The 19,620-nt window shown below is 37.0% G+C and overlaps 1 protein-coding gene across 4 annotated transcripts in view; it reads left to right on the plus strand.

Moving 5' to 3' along the window:
- Supt3h (SPT3 homolog, SAGA and STAGA complex component) overlaps positions 1-19,620 on the plus strand; it is a 353,506-nt gene that overhangs the window by 160,117 nt on the left and 173,769 nt on the right. The window lies entirely within an intron of this gene.

Raw genomic sequence — 19,620 nt, forward strand, 5'->3', positions numbered from 1 at the left:
CTATTGAGATATGACATAAATATAATAACTGGTTTAAATGCATAACCTGATTCACTCTAACAGCGGGATGTCGCCATAGTGACAGTACTTTTAACAGTTGCATCCGTTTTACCAGAGGTTTCTTAGAATTCACTTGATTGTAACAAAAATGTCTGCAACTGGTATAGAGTTCTCAGATGTTATTCCGCTCTCTCTAATGTCAATATCTCATATGACAGTTATAAAAACCTGTAAATAATCCTGCCACAATTCCTTCACAGCCTTATTTGATTCCATCTTCCTTGCCACTAATCCCAGTTTCTTTTCAGAAGTGCAGTCAAGGCTACCACACTGGCTGGTAGAGTATGGCCTTGTCATGGCTGTCTCTTTCTGTCTCTGCTAAACCTTTAGTACCTCCTGACCATTCATGATCTGAACATTTTCAAGAAGCAGAGTATTCTTCTGTTCTATTGGTCTGCTCTTACATTAGAGTGTGGTTACACATTGTGAACAAGATTGTTGGAGAAGTGATGGGATCTATTCACTATGGAGTGTCCAGGGTATCCTGTTTTGTTACTGATACTTCTTATTGTGCCGTTTCTTGGATCACCCTTTGGAGGTGCTGTATGCTGAGTTATTTCATTGTGTAGGTGTACTTGTTTGGTTGGTGGGCTTTTTGCATGCTTAGTGCCTATAGTAGTACTGAGCTATACTCCAAACCCACATTAGTATTATTTTAAATATTTAGGTTAGGTTAGTAAAATACATTGGGACATATAGTTTTATAGCTATGTAATGTTTTCTTTTCCTAAGTATATTTCAACTATGAACTTTATAACTCATCAGGAAATTTTATAAAATTATTACTCTAGTGTTTGCACAGGAGTGACTTTTCCAGTCTTTTCTATTTATTACTCAGTATTCTTCTTAACAGAAAAGCTGTCTTCTTCTCCATGTTTGTTATTTCCTAAGTGCCATTTCCCAGTGTTCTCCTTGTTCTTATTACTCAGGCTTACTCAGGCTACTTACGTGCTGACCAGGGGTTGCACATCCATTCTCAGTTAACTCATGCCCCAAATACATTCTGACCCCAGCACTTCATCGGTGCCATGTGGTACAAAGATACCCTTACAGTGTGTTAATTTTATCAAGTTTGCTATCAGAGATTTTGTTTGGCTTGAAATACTTTTACTTTACCATATAATCTTTATTGATGTTGAATTTTGAATAACAAATTCCAGTTTATATAATAAGTTTAAAGAATAATTCACTTACATTGCCTTCTAGTATTTTTTAACAATTTTGATTTTTCTTATATGTCCTTAGTTCATTTAATCCATTTTTTGATATGTAGAACCAATTTTGTCTTTTCCTGAATAGCTACCCCAGTTTTATTGTGAACATTCATTAAAAGCCTGCCTTTCCTCCATTGACTTAAACTGCCTTCTTTATCAGCACAGTTTTGTGTGTGTGTGTGTGTGTGTGTGTGTGTGTGTGTGTGTGTGTGTGTGTGTAAGGAGATGTAGTTGTAGGTTGTATTCCTTACTAGTTTATCTGTCTTTGTGCTTGGGTGACTGGCTCATTCTGTGTGTCTTATGCTGTGTTCTAGAGATTTTAGGCTATGCTACCCCTTTCCTCTTCTAGTGTATATGTGTTGGTGTGGTGTAGCCATTTCCTCTTATCTATATTTTCCCTTTGCAAGGTTCTAGTTACCTGTAGCTGAGTATAGTCTGAAAATATTTAATGGAGAATTCCAGAAGTGAACAATTAATAAGTTTTTAATTATAATTGTTTGCAAGTCTTGTGGTGAAAATCCTCATCACCTTACCCAGGAGGTAAATTATCTTTGTCCCAATACCTATGTTGTATGTACCCACCTGCCCATTAGCCACCTAGCCTCCTCCATCATTGGACATCAATCAGACTGATCGGTGTTCTCTAGGTTCTGGTGTTCAAGAGATATTACATTTAGAAAACCTTCTACAAATCCCCTTGTGATGTTGGATGCAGAGTAGCCCAAATAGAAGAGAGGTAACTGTTTCCTTATTTTTTAATGAAAATATTGTTAACCACACACTAATGGACATTTGATCTTTGGCAAAGAAGCCAAAAATATACAATGGAAAAAAGAAAGCATCTTCAATAAATGGTGCTGGTTGGAGCTGGCAAGGTGGCTTAGCAGATAAGCGCACTGACTACTCTTCCAAAAGTCCTGAGTTCGGATCCCAGCAACCACATGGTGGCTCACAACCATGTAATGAGATCTGACGCCCTCTTCTGGTGCATCTGAAGACAGCTACAGTGTATTAGGCCAGAGCAAGTGAGGCAGAGCGAGCGGGGCCTCCTGAGTTCAATTCCCAGCAGCCACATGATGACTTATGGCCGGCCGTCTGTACAGCTACAGTGTACTCACACATAAAATAAATAAATAAATCTTTTTAAAAAATGGTGCTGGTCTAACTGGCAGTCTGTATGTGGAAAAATGAAAATAGATCCGTATTTGTCACCTTGTGCAAAGCTCAAGTCCAAGTGGATTAAGGACCTTAACATAAAACCAGATATACTGAATCTAATAGAAGAGAAAGTTGGAAAGAGCCTCAAACTCATTAGCACAGGGGGAAATTTCCTAAACAGAACTCCAATGGCTCAGGCTCTAAGATCAAAAATTGATAAATGAAACCTCATGAAACTGGAAAGCTTTTGTAAGGCAAAGGACATAGCCCGTAGGACAAATCCACAACTTACAGATTGGGACAAAGTCTTCAGTAACCACACATCTGATAGAGGGCTAATATCCAAAATATAAAGAACTCAAGAAGTTAACCGCCAAGAAACTCAACAACCCAATTAAAAAAATAAAAACTGGGCTATAGAACTATACAGAGATTTCACAACAGAGGAATCTCAAATGGCTGAGAAGCACCTAAAGAAATGTTCAAAGTCCTAAGTGATCAGGGAAATGCAAATCAAATGCACGTGAGATTCAACCTTACACTAATCAGAATATCTAAGATCAAAACCTCAGATAACAGCACATGCTGGCTAGGATGTGGAGAAGGAGGAACACTCCTCCATTGCTGGTGGGATTGCAGACTGGTACAACCACTCCGGAAATCAATCTGGACGTTCGTCAGGAAATTGAAAATAGGTCTACCCTAAGATCCAGATATAACACTCTTGGGCATATACCCAAAAGGTGTCCCACCATGCGTCAGGGGCATGTGTTTGTAGCAGCCTTATTTGTGATTTTAATGTTCTTAAACCTCCAACAACCTCAATTCCTATGAAGCAGAGATTCAATGTCACATGTCAGGTTGGGTGAGGATGCTTTATAGACCACACGAAAATACAGATTCCTGCTCTGTATTTCCAGTAGATTATTTTGTGGGAAGCCATAGCTAGGATCCGGAGTTGCTATTATAATATGCCTTGGAGATCTTTGACATCTCAGTAATACAAATCTCAGCTTTTTAAGTGTCAGTTTAGAATACTGACTGGGTTATAAATAGGACTAGACTATCAAATTGCCAGGTCATTTTAAACCCAAAGCATTAAAGACATGACTAACAATTAGAAAAATATTGTTTTATGTAAAAATATTAATAATATGAAATTTGACTCTCATGATAAAGAACTGATTGTTTACTTTATTCATCAATATATCTGAATACTTTTCTCTCTCAAAAAAGACCACCTTAAGATAGCATAAAAACTTTCAGAACTGCTTAAAGAGTGTAAATAGCCACATGTATTAGTGTACATTTAAATGCTCACTGAACATCAGATAGAGTGATTCCAGTTTTGTATTAAAAGAATGTCATTAGAAAAAAAAAGAATGTCATTAGAATAATTTACATAAATATTCATGTTATCAGTTTACTGTTGTAGAAATTATTTAATACCGGCCTGGGGTTTCTACCCCACCTTTGACCATTTAGTTCTTGGATAAAAATGACACCCACCTTTTATACTTACAATAAGCCTTAAACAGCACAAGAGCTGGGCAAACCCTGTGCTCTATGGTATTAGAGGCTACTTTCCTACCTATAATCCTGAGTTATTATTGTTACTATGTTTTATCTGGGCCACTCTTAACTCCAATTGGCCAGTCCTCAGGACCACGTGTTTTGACTCCTAACCACATGGTGGCTTTTCTTCTCTCCTCTTGTACTTCACCTATGTCTCTTTTGCCCAACTATTGGCTGTTGTCATCTTTATTTACCAGTCAGAAATATTGTGGTGGCAAGGTCAAACATCTACTTACAGACTCCAGGCTTGGGGGCCCACACTGAGCATTCCAATGCACAGTAAAAGACAAAACCTCAACAGTCTATGGACTGCATTCTCTTCATTTTAAAGACATGGAGAAATAATAGAAATTATGAAGATTATATAAATTAGACAACAAATTTAACCTTACATAATAATATACCAGTCAGAATAATTATTCCTTTATTTCAGGGCTTGACATGTGTGGTTGAAATGTTCATCTTCAAAGGTTAATGCTAATTCTCAAGACCCAGCACTTAATTCATTCTGAATTCTTTCAAGCTCATCTCCTACCTATTTATGGTATTACCTAACTGGCAAGGGAAAGAGCCTGAGGTTGATGTTTGTCATAAGTTGTCCCATCCCTTTTGTTTTGTGTCTTTTTATTAAATAGTCAGTTAAGTGTGCTCTTTTTAACCATTGAGAATTTTGTTTTCACTGTTCTTTTATGGACTGTTAATTATTAGTTGTTCAGGATAGTGCCTTCAAGTAAGAAAACTGTATTTTCAATATGGTAGGTAGAAAATAATTGGATTCTACGTTCACGATATAACCTGTCAACCAGATTATTGTTGGAAATTGGCATGTTTCTGGTTCTAATAATGTCAGATTAAGGTAACCAGCACGTGGCTCCATAACAGTTCATCCGAAACAAACTTTACAATAAGACTCATTCTAATTATGTATGTGTGGGAGGAATGAGAGTGGAGCCAGCATGTCTCCAGTAGGAGGTAAAGGCAGGTGGACTACATGTTTCAAGCTTGGGATACATAGTGAAGCCATGTTTGTAAGTAGGGCACCCAACTAATACAGAAGTAGAGGCTCACAGCCATCCATTGGACTTAGCACAGGATCCCCAATGAAGGAGCTAGAGAAAGGACCCAAGGAGCTGAATGGTTTGCAGCCCCTTAGGAAGAATAACAATATGAACTAACTAGTACCCTCAGAGTTCCCAGGGACTAAACCACCAACCAAAGAGTATACATGAAGGGAACCATGGCTCCAGCCACATAGGTAGCAGAGGATGGCCTAGTCGATCATCAGTGGGAGGAGAGGCCCTTGGCCCTGTGAAGGTTCTATGCCCCAGTGTAGCGGAATGCCAGGGCTAGGAAGTGGGAGAGGGTGGGTTGGTGAGCAGGGAGGGGGGGAGGGAAAAGGGTTTTTTGTTTTTGTTTTTGTTTTTGGAGGGGAAACTGGGAGAGGAGATGTCATTTAAAATGTAAATAAAGAAAATACCTAATAAAAACTAAAAAAAAAAAAATTAAAAAAACAAAAGTAGGGCGAAGGAAGGGAATGAGGGAGGGAAGGAAGAAAGACAGGAAGGAAATGGAAACATTGGCATGCTGGCAGGTAATTTAGTTATAAACTTAGTTTTCCCCTATATTTGTTTGGTTCCCCCCCCCTTTTTGACATACATTTCCCATGTAATCTTTGCTCTCTAACCCCTAATTCCTATTCACTACTTTAATAAGATGCCCTCCATTCTAAGTATGTCCCTTCTCTCTGTTCAATTTTGTAGTTATGAATGACTTAGGCCTCACTGATTGCTTTTGATCAGTTCTACATGTAGACTATAAAATATGTTAACTAATGAAAACTGGAAGGTTGGATATGAAAAGCAGTCGATCTTTTTCCTTTTAGAACAAATTAGAATAGCGTAGTCATAGAACTTTGCCATGTATCATATGCTTGGCACTAAGGACCAAAATCACAGCCTTGAATCAGGAGTCCAGCACCTACACTCTTCCATCACTCTAGGTCCATAGTCTTAAGAATAGCATTTTTACATTGACTCATACCTGAGAAATCATAGTTTGCACAAATTGAAATTATCATTTTATAGGTTATGATGGTTGAATAGTGGCTATTTCATATGCCTAAAGAATTCAACTTAGTACTCAATAGGGACATAAAACAGTGAAGGCACCACAGTCCTTGCCAAGTCACACTGAATAGCAAAGATGATATAATGTCCCTTCTATTTAGCAACTAGTCATAATAAATGGTTGCTCTGGTCATTAAAAACAACCTCTTACTGGTGGTTTAGATAAAAGACGGGTCAAAAATACCCAAGGAATTCAAAATTTACCAGAAAGACATAAAACTCATTCACTCTTAAGCTTCCTTCCCCCTCATTTTCCAGGTTGATCCCTCCTTATTTCCAATAAAGATTTTGCTAATTGTTTGTGATTTGTATTATTTTATTGCAAGTATTCCTTCAAGTTAAAATCCAATCTGATTTTTAATGGCTATATAGGTATTTTGTGTCTCTAATGCCCAGGTTAATTATGAGACTAATCTATTCATTAACTGTTTTCTCAGTGCTGTGACAAAATGCCTGTCACAAACTGCTCAGAAGAGGAGGATTTCGTGGGCTCACAATTTCGAATGTTAGCATAAGCCTGGAGGATGGGGTGGAAAGAAATTTCCGGTCCTTTCCACTGTTCTTAACATTTCCTTTTATTTTATTTCATTTATATTATTCTACTACTATTCAATTCACTTTGTAAAATCTTACTTCAGTGTCAGAGTTGCAGATTACAAGTGGTCTCTAGCTGCATTCCTGCTGGTGGCTCGTGGTGCTCAGCTTTTAGCTTAGGCCTTGCTCACTCACTGCCTTTTCTTGCAGGCTGCTTCCTTTTGGGTCCTCTCTGACTTTTGTCCTAGCTTGCTTGAGTCCTACCTGACACATGGTAGACTATTGCACTCCTGTATTTGCAGTACTCTTTGGTCTTCTCTGCCCTTAAAGTCTCATTTCTGACAAATTTCTTCTGTGTGTTTAGCATGTTTATTAGGCTTTGGGTAAACTCAGACTAACTTGAGGGATGCCTATCTTCTGTGAAATGTGCACTCCCCAGATGGAGCTGCATCACTTAGTGGAAATGGGCAGAGGTTTGTGCGAATTGACATTGTGACTGAACTGATACCATACTGTTGGAGTCATCCGTTAGAATCATAGCCAGTGTTTTCTCATGGCTACATAACTGCTTTCATTTTTGCTTTAAAGTTAAAATCAGAAATGTCTCCTTGTTTTACACATAAAATACAATTCTTTAACATGGCATTTTAAAATCATACTGTATTTTCACTATATGAATCTATAATCAAATAGCAAGAAATTTAATTGAGAGTTTCCATATGTAATCTCATTTTCAGGATTAGTGTTACTATTAATAATAACCTTAACGTAAAGAAAGGCTTTGAATAAGCTTCACAGTGCACAGCGGAGTGACTGTTCCTCACCCACTGGATTAACATGTGCCTTCTCCTTGCCTTTCTCCCTCCTGGCTCTGTTTAATCCCTTTGTTCTTTCTTCTAGTCTTTATTAACTTCAAAAACATTTTCCAAGGCCTGTCTTCTCATTGAACAAATTCTGTCATGCCTTCTGCAAGCAGACATGCTCCTGTTAGGGCACTATGTTCCCTGTACTCTCTTTAACTCTGAACTGACAGATTACTTCTAACCTTCTAGATCCTTTCCACAGTCTTTGGAAGTCTGTTAGTTATTGATAATTCTTGTTGTCTTTTCCCAGTGCTGACATTTTTCTTGTTAACATGGGGGTTATAAAGAAAAGAGGAATATAAGACCATTAAAACAATGTTCGCCCTGTCTGCTAAAGATTTTCTTATATTAAATTGTGTATGGGTGTACATAGAGACATATGCATACACACATATTTTGCACATTTTTAAATAACCTATATCTATGTAGGCTGACAACATAAAACATTTCAGCCTTTGTCTACCTTTTGGTTATGTAACTATAATTATAAGCTTTTATTTCTCAGATCCCAATATGTTATACTTATACAGCATACTGATTCTTTAAGATATATATTTTTATCCACTTAGACTATGAAGAGAATTTACATCCTTCATTTTTTTATTACAATTTTTATTATAGTGCATTATGGTAGGTACTAATTTTTTATACTGATGGCTTTAAATTTTTCTAGTCATTTTTACATCTGTAGATGAATTTATAAAATCACATTCTCTATTTTATAAAAAGCTACTTATCCTTGGAGCCTTTTCTGGACTAAAAAATAGTTAAATTCCAATTGCTCTGTGTGTGTGTGTGTGTGTGTGTGTGTGTGTGAGTGTATAGCCTGACATACATATATATGTATGTACATATATATGTATATATGCCATAGACTAACATTAAAAATGTATGTGGGCAAAAGCTTTACTAGGAACATTATTATTACGTTTTAAATCTACAGATCTTTCTAATAAAAATTGCTTTAAGGGAATCCCTTGTACTCAAAGAAAACGACTTTATTAGGACTTTTCATTGTGATGCCAGTACCAACATAAGCAATACTGCAGGATTCTCAACAAGCCTACAGTATTTCACATGCCCTTTTAATATTCATTACATACCTCCTGTCCTAGATATTTAGTCACCTCGATATAGGTGACTATGGGTGTATAGCTGATTTTATATAATATATAATAAGGCTATATATATGTATATATACATATATATGTGTATATATATATGGGGGTGTGGAGTATGCATGGTATATGCAATTTGAAATTCAAAAAATATTATCCATATTAAAGTAGCATAAATTTATTTCAAATTTTCAAACTCAATTGAAAATTTTTTCTTTAATATGTCAATTCGTAAAAGCTTAGCCAAAAAGTAATCATCCTGAGAATATTTAAGGGACAGTTTTAAAGATGATGTTTGTTGGTATCAGGATACCAATAATGTTTATCAGTAGCATGTTGCTAATAATGTAGTTTTATTTCTCCTGGGATGTAAGTACTGAGTGTTGGAATGAGTACTTCACAAACTGTGCTTAGTACTTGAAGTCCATTTAGTTTGCAGTTTTTCTGCTCTTCCTTTGTGACCCCTTAGTAAGGAGCACAGTGAACAGCCTATGGTAAGTAGTTTCTAAGGCAGCTGCTGATAAGAAACAGCATGAAGTCATACAGGACCTGTAGTTGCTAAACCACCGTTAACAAAATAAGGGTTACCTAACTGGTTTGTAAGTAAAATATATACAGTATCTGCTGGCAGATACATGTTGAAAGATCGAAAGGTTCTTGACTCCCAACCCCACTACTTGGATTGGACAGCGCATTACACATAACTAAAGGTAACATCATTTTGTGTAGCCTACACCGAGGTGACTAAATATCTAGGACAGGAGGTATGTAATGAATATTAAAAGGGCGTGTGAAATACTGTAGGCTTGTTGAGAATCCTGCAGTATTGCTTACGTTGGTACTGGCGTCACAAAGAGAAGCCCTAGTAAAGTCGTTTTCTTTGAGTACAGGGGATTCCCTTAAAGCAATTTTTATTAGAAAGATCTCTAGACTTAAAAGCACTAATAATGTTCCTAGTAAAGCTTTTGCCCACATACGTTTTGAATAACCATCCATGGCTTAGTGGTTTTTATGTGAGAGACTCAGCTGTGTTTTCTTCTGTCATATTGCTTGCTTCTTCACATGAGCATTTGATGTTGTTGCTAAGAACAAGGTTGTTATGTATATTGTATCTATTGGGTACTCATTTTTTCTATTGAAAAACTTAGGCAATATAATTTTACTAAATAACTGCGGTATGTAGTCAGAGCCAGCAATGCTCTGTTTTTAAAAGTCTTTCTAGTCAAAAATAAAAACAATTTATACTTTTTTGTTTTAACATACCTGATTTCTTTTTTTTTTTGTGCTAATTAGGAAATCAAAGTTTTATGTATCATTGGAACTCATTTATCCCAGTTTCCAAAATCTGAATCATAATTAGTAAATTATCCTTTTATTTACTCTTGAGGTCCAACCCAAACTCTTTTCGTGTTTCCTCTGAGTCTTGATGTTCTCAAAAGAAGCTGCTTAGTCAGGGTAGCAACTAAACTGTGTTGGGATGTTAGAGCTGCTTTGAATGGTGCTGGAGGAGTCGATGCTTATTTTAAAATGTCAGATAGAGTGTGTAGTCTTTATATTTCATGCCAAGAGTTGGGCAGCGGTGGCTCACGCCTTTAATCTCAGCGCTTGGGAGGCAGAGGCAGGTGGATTTCTGAGTTCGAGGCCAGCCTGGTCTGCAGAGTGAGTTCCAGGACAGCCAGAGCTATACAGAGAAACCCTGTCTTGAAAAAAATAAATAAATAAAACAAAACAAAAAATATTTCATGCCAAGAAATAAGATCTGTTCATCCATATAAAGGCACCACTGCTGAAGCCCAAAGCTTGTATTTGGAGCACAAGCAGTGTTTTCTAAGTGTATACTGGAGATGGCAATGAGGGAGAAGTGGGACCAGATTTTCAAGATTATTCTCCTTCAAGCCCTGTGACTTTATAGAGAGCTGGAGGCAACCACGAGTTCAGAATGGCATAGGGAGAAAACCAAGCAAACTTGGCTCCTTGTATAGATAGTGAAACTCTCAATGGCATTCCCAGAGAAGTATATAAGGGGGATATTACAGCATTCAGGCTGGAAGCATTTGTCTTCCTTGGATAGCAATTGACTCTGAATGAAAGGTTCAGGAGTAGGGAGCACCACAAAACCAAACCCACGTGAAACATCAGAATGTAAGGGTGGCATTGCTAGAGATGAGGACCAGCAAGGCACAGGGGATGTGGCCTGTCAGGCAGAGAGAGACAGCTGCCTGGAGTGCAAGGCCTGGAAAAACAGGTGATAGGGAGAGATCTCAGCTTTAGAAATGTGAGTTTGCAGCTAAAGGAACTGAGGGAAAAAGATCTTAGAACACTGAAGGATCCTTGGGGTGTTCTGTCTGTCTGGGAAGGGATATGGGTACAAGAGAAGAAAGCTGCAACATCACCTGAAAGATGGGAAATCCAGGAACGGAACATTGAGGCCTGATAGCAAGGGAGATTGAAATTCAGCTTTATCAGAATGCTACAAAGCTGCTAATGTTTTAAATCTTCCTTTGTATCTATAGTAGTGAATTATCCTTTTCATAACAACAAAGGACTGATGAGGTAGCCCAAGAGGTGAGGAAGGTGCCCACTGCCAAGCCTCATCACCTGAGTTTGAACCTGAGGACCCACATGATGGATGGAGGGAACCAAGTTACTCAAATTGTTTTCATCCTGACCCCTGTCACATCTTACACACACACACACACACACACACACACACAAACACACACACTCACTCCTGTCTTAAGGCAAGCTGGTCTTGTGAAGCTTTTTGTGATAAAGGAGACCTTTCTAGCATAGAGAAGAGATCAGCATGTCTTCTTGTCGCTCTTTTTTCTATTTGTGTGAACTTTAAATCATGTTGAATATAGTTTTCTCTGGTCAAGAACAATACTACCAAGTTTCTTGAATTAGTATTATTTTCTTAGTTTCAGCTTTTGCTTCTCATTGTATTTATAAATACAAGGCTGACTATAAACTAAATCCTCTGTCAGTAAGAAGAGATGCATTCAATGATATGCATCAGCCATTACTGCTATGACAATATCAGTGTTCATCCCAGTGAGGAGTTGGTGGAGACTGGGAGTTAACACATTCTGTCTGGGTCTGCTGCATTAGTGTGCTCATGTTTTAAGAACCATCCTCTAAATGTGCCTCTTGTTGTTACTTCTGCCCTAGCCACAAGCTCTATAAACTATGAGCCATGAGCTGGGATGTGCTAGTTCAGTAGGTTGGGGGTGTGGGAGGGAGGGAACACATCACTGAGTTTGAATTTTTGGCCTCATAGTTTGATAATTTTTCAGTTTTGAGCTTATTTTACCATCCCCAGGAACCTCTGCTTACTAATGTATTGAAGTTCACCAACCTCATAGTCATTTTTATTATAATACATGTAGATCACCTAGCATTGATCAACAGTGTTAACCAGTAGGAACAGCATTTAATTACTAACATCCAAAATCTTAATCATAGGGCTAAATGTCAAGAGCAAAGTCACAGGAAAATCAGACAGGCCTTCAATTCCCATGTTGTATGTATTTTGGAGTTACTTTCCTGCATTTGAATTTTATGCCACGTATGTTTTTGTTTTCTCTTTCTTATGTCTCTACTTTTCATTCCTTTTATTCTTAAATACCTTGCAACCCTGAGATTTTGGTTTAGATAAATCATTATGAATGTATCTGCCTGTTTTCCATTTTGAGTTATTGTTACCTTCTGCATAGTTGGGCCAACTAAGAACATTATATTTTTTTCAGTTCATTCAGTGTTAGCCATTGGGATGATGACTAGAACATAACTATCCATGAAACAAGAAGAATGTCAGCTATGGCCTTGAGAGATGGCTCAGCAGTTAAGAGCACTTGCTGTTCTGCCAGAGGTCCCACGTCATTCTCACAACTGGATACACTGCAGCCCCAGGATATCAGGCCCTTTCTAGTCTCTTTGGGCACCAGCACACATTAATACAGACACAGAGGGAAATTTATTTTTAAATCAGCTGAAATATTTATGGTCATCCAGAAAAACATTAAATCTTTGTCATGTCTTTGGAGTGCACAGAGTCTATGTTGCAATGATGAGCACTGTGCTTCCTCTGCGCCTTTTTCAACAATAATCGATTTCACAATTTATGACAGAGTCTCCCAACACATTTCCAAACATGTGAATATAGATCACAAGTGAGCAATGATGTTATTGTACTTTATAAAATATGATGCCTTATATTGGTATTATTCATTTCTTTCATCAATATTGCTCATTATTATTATTGATAATCATCTCTATGAATTTTAACATAATTTCCATTCAGGTACTCGTTTTTAAGCCTTGGCCCTGAGAAGTCAATAGAGAAGCTGTTGCTCTATGATCTTGATGATGGCATCAGGCTGCAGCTCTAGTCATGTCCTTAGCATTTGTAGTTGGCTCGACTTTGATTTTGTTCTTATTCTTTTAGACTATGGCTCACTCTGTAGCCTCCCATGTGCTGGGGTTATACATGAGGTTATATTATACATCAACCCCAAGTTATTTTAGAAATACCCTATGAGTTCCAGGATTTGGGAAGATTCGATTGTAGTTCCAAGACTATCTTCTGATTTGTGGATTAACATTCAAGAATCTTAATGTTTTTATTTTTAGTTTTAAATTTTAAAACATTATTGATTTTGTGATTGAATCTTTGCTATGTAGTTCATGCTGGTCTCAAACTTCATTCTGTCCAAAGGTGTGTGCCCTAACACCTGGAGCATCTTAACTTACAATATCTGGACGCTTATGTGGGAGCCTTTCATTCGGTATGTTTTTTCATGGGGGTTGGGTCTAGTTTAGCCACACTGGACTTGGAAGCTGGATCTCTTCATAGGCCAGAAAAGCATTTATGCCTGATAGCCTTTAAAAGCTACCCCACAACATTTTTGAAGCAATTTTCCTACCTCAAATCATATAGCATAAAACTTTTAGATCATACTAGTATTAAATGCATTACCTATTTTAAAAAGCATTATTTCTTTAAAGTAAAATTGTCTTCAAAATATATCCTTGGAAATGAAATTTTGCTGAGGTCACAAATCACCTGTAACATCTGATAATCAGCTCAATCTGACTTTAAACTCTTGGTGGCTTGGGAGCAGGAACTTGTGTTTTAAAAGAAGATTGGCTTATTAGTTGAATTATGCAATTATAAGTAAATGTGGCCACAGCTGGTTTCGATATTTTTTTGTTATACACCTGATTGGAAACAACAGGTTTTTTAAATATATTTTTCATTTCTTACACTGACACCTAGTGTTCACTATTTCTGATATTGAAGTGTTGGTTTTAGTTATTAGTAGCTATAGAAATAGATTTCCATTCAACAAATTTGTAGAAGTACCCCCAAATACATATCACTCCATCTTATTTTCTACCCTGGAGTCACTGGTTATCTGATTACTTATGTGACAGCAACATAGCTAACTGGTAGGCCACTTTGCAACTGAAAAAATTCATAAGAAGCATAGACTGATTGAGGAATTGAAAAAAGTTTTTAAAAACTAGGATTCTTAGAATCTGCTTTGTAACTGGTGTTATGTAATAGTGCATAGTTCCTTCACCCTCAGGTCCAGTAGGTGATGACACTTGTGTGAGTTTGTTCTTTGGGTCATTGAGATAACAATCCCATATTGAGTTATGCAAGCTCTGAAGAAATGAAGCAAGGCTGCGATCTTTACTTGTTGGGAGGATAAAGCCACACTACTTGGGAGATCTGACGTGTTGTACTTCCAGTGTTCCTTGTGAGTTGCTCTGAGTCAGGGCTTCTTACAGTCTCCATCCATCCATGATCCATTTTTACATCACCTCACCTGTATATCTATGGTACACAAATCAAATATTTACTGACAATAAATCTTTAAAAAACTACAGCAATTCTTTTGTATTTATATACTTTTATCACGTATTTAAAAACTTTTTTTAGAGAAAGAAAAGTTGTTTTATTTGGTCCTATTTATCAAAACACTGAAAAATGATACACATATGAGTACATAAAACATAAATGTACACATGTAAATTTCAATCTCAAATTGTAAAAAAAAAAATGATACTCAATATTAGATTTAGATTAACCATAGATGTTAGTGATTAATTTAGAATTTTGATTCAAGATGAACAAAGCAGACATTAAAAGTAAATTGTGCCAATGCAATACATGAAATAAAAATATAATAAACCTTCAGATGAAATACAGGAAATCTGTTCTAGAATAGATAATTATTTTTAGTATATTTGCATAAAATTATTGTGTATTAAAACAATACTTAAAATTAGTATCATTTTTATTTTTATTTAGATTTTTGAAATATTATGAGTCAATTTATCTGTCAGAAATCCTGTAACATTTACTATATTTTATATAAAAACACTGTCATATAAGTAAATTAAATTTAAGTAATTTTTTTGTCTTAATTTTTTTTGTAAATTCATAATTATTAAAATTTATTTTTAGAGAAACAAAAAGTAAGAATATTATGAACTTTAGAGTCAAATCAGTTTGGATGTGAATTAATAATATACCTGAAAAGACTTCCCTTTTTTTCATTCCTAGTAAAATAATCTTTTTTTATTAGATATTTTCTTTATTTACATTTCAAATGATATCTCCTCTCCTGGTTACCCTCCAAAAATATATCAAAAACAAACAAAAAAAACAAACCCTGTTTCCTCTCCCCTCCCCCTGCTCTCCAACCCACCCTCTCCTACTTCCTGGCCCTGGCATTCCCCTACACTGGGGCATAAACCTTCGCAGGACCAAGGGCCTCTCCTCCCATTGATGACTGACTTGGCCTTCCTCAGCTACATTTGCTGCTAGAGCTATGCGTCCCACCATGTGTGCTCTTTGGTTGGTGGTTTAGTCCCTGGGAGCTCTGAGGGTACTAGTTAGTTCATATTGTTGTTCCTCCCAAGGGACTTCAAACCCTTCAGCTCCCTGGGTCCTTTTTCTAGCTCCTTCATTGGGGACCCTGTACTCAGTCTGGATGGCTGTGAGCCTCTACTTCTGTATTAGTGGGGTACTGTCAGAGCCTCTCAGGAGACAGCTATATCAGGCTCCTGTCAACCAGCACTTGCTGACATCCACAATAGTGTTTGGGTTTGATGATTGAATATGGAAAGGATTCCCAGGTGGATCAATCTCTGGATTGTCCTTTCTGTCTCTCCTCCATAATTTGTCTCTGCAACTCCTTAGATGGGTATTTTGTTCCCCCTTCTAAGAAAGAACGAAGCATCCACACTTTGGTCTTCCTTCTTTTTGAGTTTCTTGTGGTTTTGATGTGCTTTTTAAACTTACATAAAAATTCAATCAGAGGGATGTGTAACAGTGCATTTTTAGAACATCTTCAACATTTTTCAATGTTCATTGATAAATTATTGGAAAATATATTCCAATTCTAAATCAAAATTCACTTATGAACTTCAAATGAACTCAGCAATTTTAAAATCAAACATTTAAAACAGTATAGTCCAAAGATAGATGAATTTGTTACCACTGAGGAGTGGTGATCAGGAAATAGCAAAGGTCTCTTTGCTGTTGCTACAGAACCGTGCTTCTGGAAAGGCAAAGCTTTCATGTACAGGAAGTCATGCCTCCAGTCTGAGTGGAGTTTTTTCAGGCAATGTTGGTGTTTCTTGATGTGACACTAAAACTAGTCCAGGACCTCAGGGATCATGAATTGCCCCATACAACGCCTGTGAGCACTGCCAGACACACCTCAGATTGATTACACGTTTAATGTCAATTTAATTTTTGCTTATTACACATTCAGCGAGCTTCTGCTGTTGTCAAGTTTGTCACAACCTCATGTATAGTTGAAACCACACTTTTGGAAGCTGAGATTTTAAAGCCTCAACTGTTGTAGTGACAGTGTTTGGAGATCTAGATGAGTTTCAGATTTTCTTTGAGGAACACATACTGTCTAATGTGGAGTAAATGCTGTAACATTAATTGTTGTTTTAGCAGAGATATGGTAGCTAGTATGTGTAATGAAATCTGCTCAATAGTTTTTAAAAATTTACTTATTTTTTGTACAAGTATTTTCCTGTGTATATACACCACATGTGTACAGCACCCATGGAGTCCAGAAGAGGGCTTGGGTGCACTAGAACTAGAGTTGCAGATGGTTGTAAGCAGCCATGTGAATGCTGGGAACTGAACCCAGATCCTGTGAAATAGCAGGTGCTCTGATTGCAGAGCCATTTCTCCAGCCATCCCTTCATTTCATTATTTTCTGTCTCATTAAAGTGAGCAGTGATTACTGTTAGGATAACTTTTCTACTAAGATTGAATATTTATTTTAAGCTTAGGGAGTCTGTGAAGAAGACTAAATATAAACTTGTTCATAATAGAATCATTGTTTTGCAAACTTCAGAATGTTCAAACAATGAAATGTCTCTTTACAAAGAACATTATCTTTGTATTTAAAACCTGAACATTTTAAATGTAGGGCAGAGAAGTCTGTGTTGTTTGTTATGGCAGCTATAGTGTTCTTGCTCTGTCTCGCTTCCTTATTTCTTTTCATCTTATATACATGTTTTATATTCATGAGCATCTTCCCTGACAAAAGAAATTGTTCCTCCTCAGAAGAGCACTTCCTGGTTACCTGCCATTGCAGACATTGTTTCAGATGGGTTAGAATAGAAAATGACAAGTCATCTGTTTTGGTTCCCAGAAAAGATGCCTGTAGGGATGCATGAAAAAAAGCATAAAGACAGTGAACAGTGGAAGGAAATTTTCATGAGCTTCAGATCATTTCTATGTTGCTTATGTGACTCTTCTTGCGAGCATGTGGTGATAATTTCAGAATTATAAAGTTCACCCAAGAATGAACCACATTCTTGGAAATGAGTTCTCATGTTTCCTTAGCTATTTCTCTGGCACCATCTCCTGAAAGAACTTGTCACTTCCAGGAGTTATAGGTCAGGTAGTTATTGTCGGGGACATTGTTTGTCCGCAGTCTTCATAAATTTCAACTGTCAATTTGGAAATGTCCCATACTCTTTATGTTGAAATGGAAATTGAACATTCTATAAACACTATCCATAAAGCTTTTTTCTTTGTACATTTGTAGTTACTTCTGAATATTTAACTGAACATTGTGTCTTCTTGTTGAAAGTAGGAAATATAGTGTTAGATGATATTTGTTTCTTCTCGTATTTTATCAATATGAATAGATATTGGGAAGTTGACTGGCTACTATTTTGTTTCACTTTATTCTTTTTTACTTAGAAGCCTGACTTTTAAAAAAAGCAAGGCATTGCCCTCATATGTAACTGAGTGAACATTCACCTAGCTTTTCCCTTACTGTTCCAATTGGCTGAAATGGCTAGAGCAGGCAGTGAGTTTTGAATAGTTTCTAGTTTGATGTTTTATCAGACTCATGAGTAAAACATTCTGCAACTACTTTGATTCCTTTGCTGCATTCTTAAGATATAACTGTTAAAATAGTGCAGTCTTGAGGGTTCATCTCCCTTGCCAAGAGTGCCCTGCCTGTTTCTTCACGTGTACTCTGCATATAAGAGATGGGGCTGATTGGATAGATGTCCTGGCTCAACTGCATGGTTGTTCATCAAAGAATTGCTAAGGAATGAGGCAGTCACCTTCCTTCCTTCCTTTCTTCTTTCTTTCTTTGTTTCTTTCTTTTCTTTCTTTCTTCCTATTTCTCTCTTTCTTTTATCCTTTCTTTCTTTCTTTTGGTGTTGTAGCTATAACAATATATAAATCAAAGACCCTAGCTCTTAGAAGTTGTTTTAGTGTCATAAAAATAGTAAATCTCTCTCTCTCTCTTTCTCTCTCTCTTTCTCTCTTTCTCTCTCTCCTTCCCTCCCTCCCTTTTCTCTCCCTCCCTTTTCTCTCCCTCCCTTTTCTCTCCCTCCCCTTCTTCCTGTGTGTGGTTCAAGATGTGCACTCTCCCCTTCCAACTCCAGCCTTCTTGTCTGCCACCTCTGTCCCTACCATCATGGACCTCTAACCTCTGGAACCATAAGAGCAAAATAATCTATTTGTTCTATAATTTGCCTTAATCATGGTATTTTATCTTAGCAACTGAAAAGTAACTCAGACTAAGCTCTATGACATTCTGCCACAGCTCTTAGATGACCAGGTGCATTGTCAGGCTGTTTTGTTTTGTTTTGTTTTGTTTTTGTTTTCCTGATTAGTGGGTGAGTCTTGAAAATGGACTTAAAAGATCCAGTGCATCCTATTGTAAGCAGGCGTGCTATAGTTAAGGCTTTGTTTTTCCAGTTATAGCACATGGGCAGCATAGATTTTATACATTTATAAGTGTCACAGGATTTTCAGAATGATAAAGAAGCTTTGCTTTCAACTCTGAGTCACACTGTATTAGTCCCTAATGAAAGGCAGCCAGTCTTGAAACACTGAAGCTAGGCTCTGTCTTGGTATTTCTAGCTGTGAGAAATCATAAGATGACTTCTCATGAAAACTAGGGATATTTTATCAGCTGTTTCCTGAGTAACTGGCTACAGCTTTTAGAGGAGCTCTTGAATTTCTTTGATATACAAATTACTTTGTTTCCTAAGCCTAATGAATCAAACTGATAGACCCAAACATTGCTCTGTATTGTCCTCTCATCCTCAGTCTTTTCTGACAGACTATAAGTACATAAAAATGTATTTGTAAAGAGCGGTATATATAACAAAATTAGGGTACCAGTCCACCCAGAAATCATGAACATGTAAAACACATGCAAGGTTCTACTATAGCTTGATGTCACTTAGGAAGAAAAGAGAATGAGAGAAGAAGACATATAAGAAACCAGAAAGTGTCCCATGTGACGTTCTGCCTTCCACAAGTTGAAGAAAAGAAGACCCAGGCAAAGAGATGGGGCAGTAGAGAAGTGTGGTATCCTGGTCATGAAATGAATGCACATCTTCAGTGTTTTAGGTCAGCTAAAATGAGGATGGCTAAGTGTTGCATAAGATATGATAGCAA

This window comes from Mastomys coucha, unplaced genomic scaffold (assembly GCF_008632895.1).
Source record: "Mastomys coucha isolate ucsf_1 unplaced genomic scaffold, UCSF_Mcou_1 pScaffold3, whole genome shotgun sequence".
NCBI classification, from domain to species: Eukaryota; Metazoa; Chordata; class Mammalia; order Rodentia; family Muridae; genus Mastomys; species Mastomys coucha.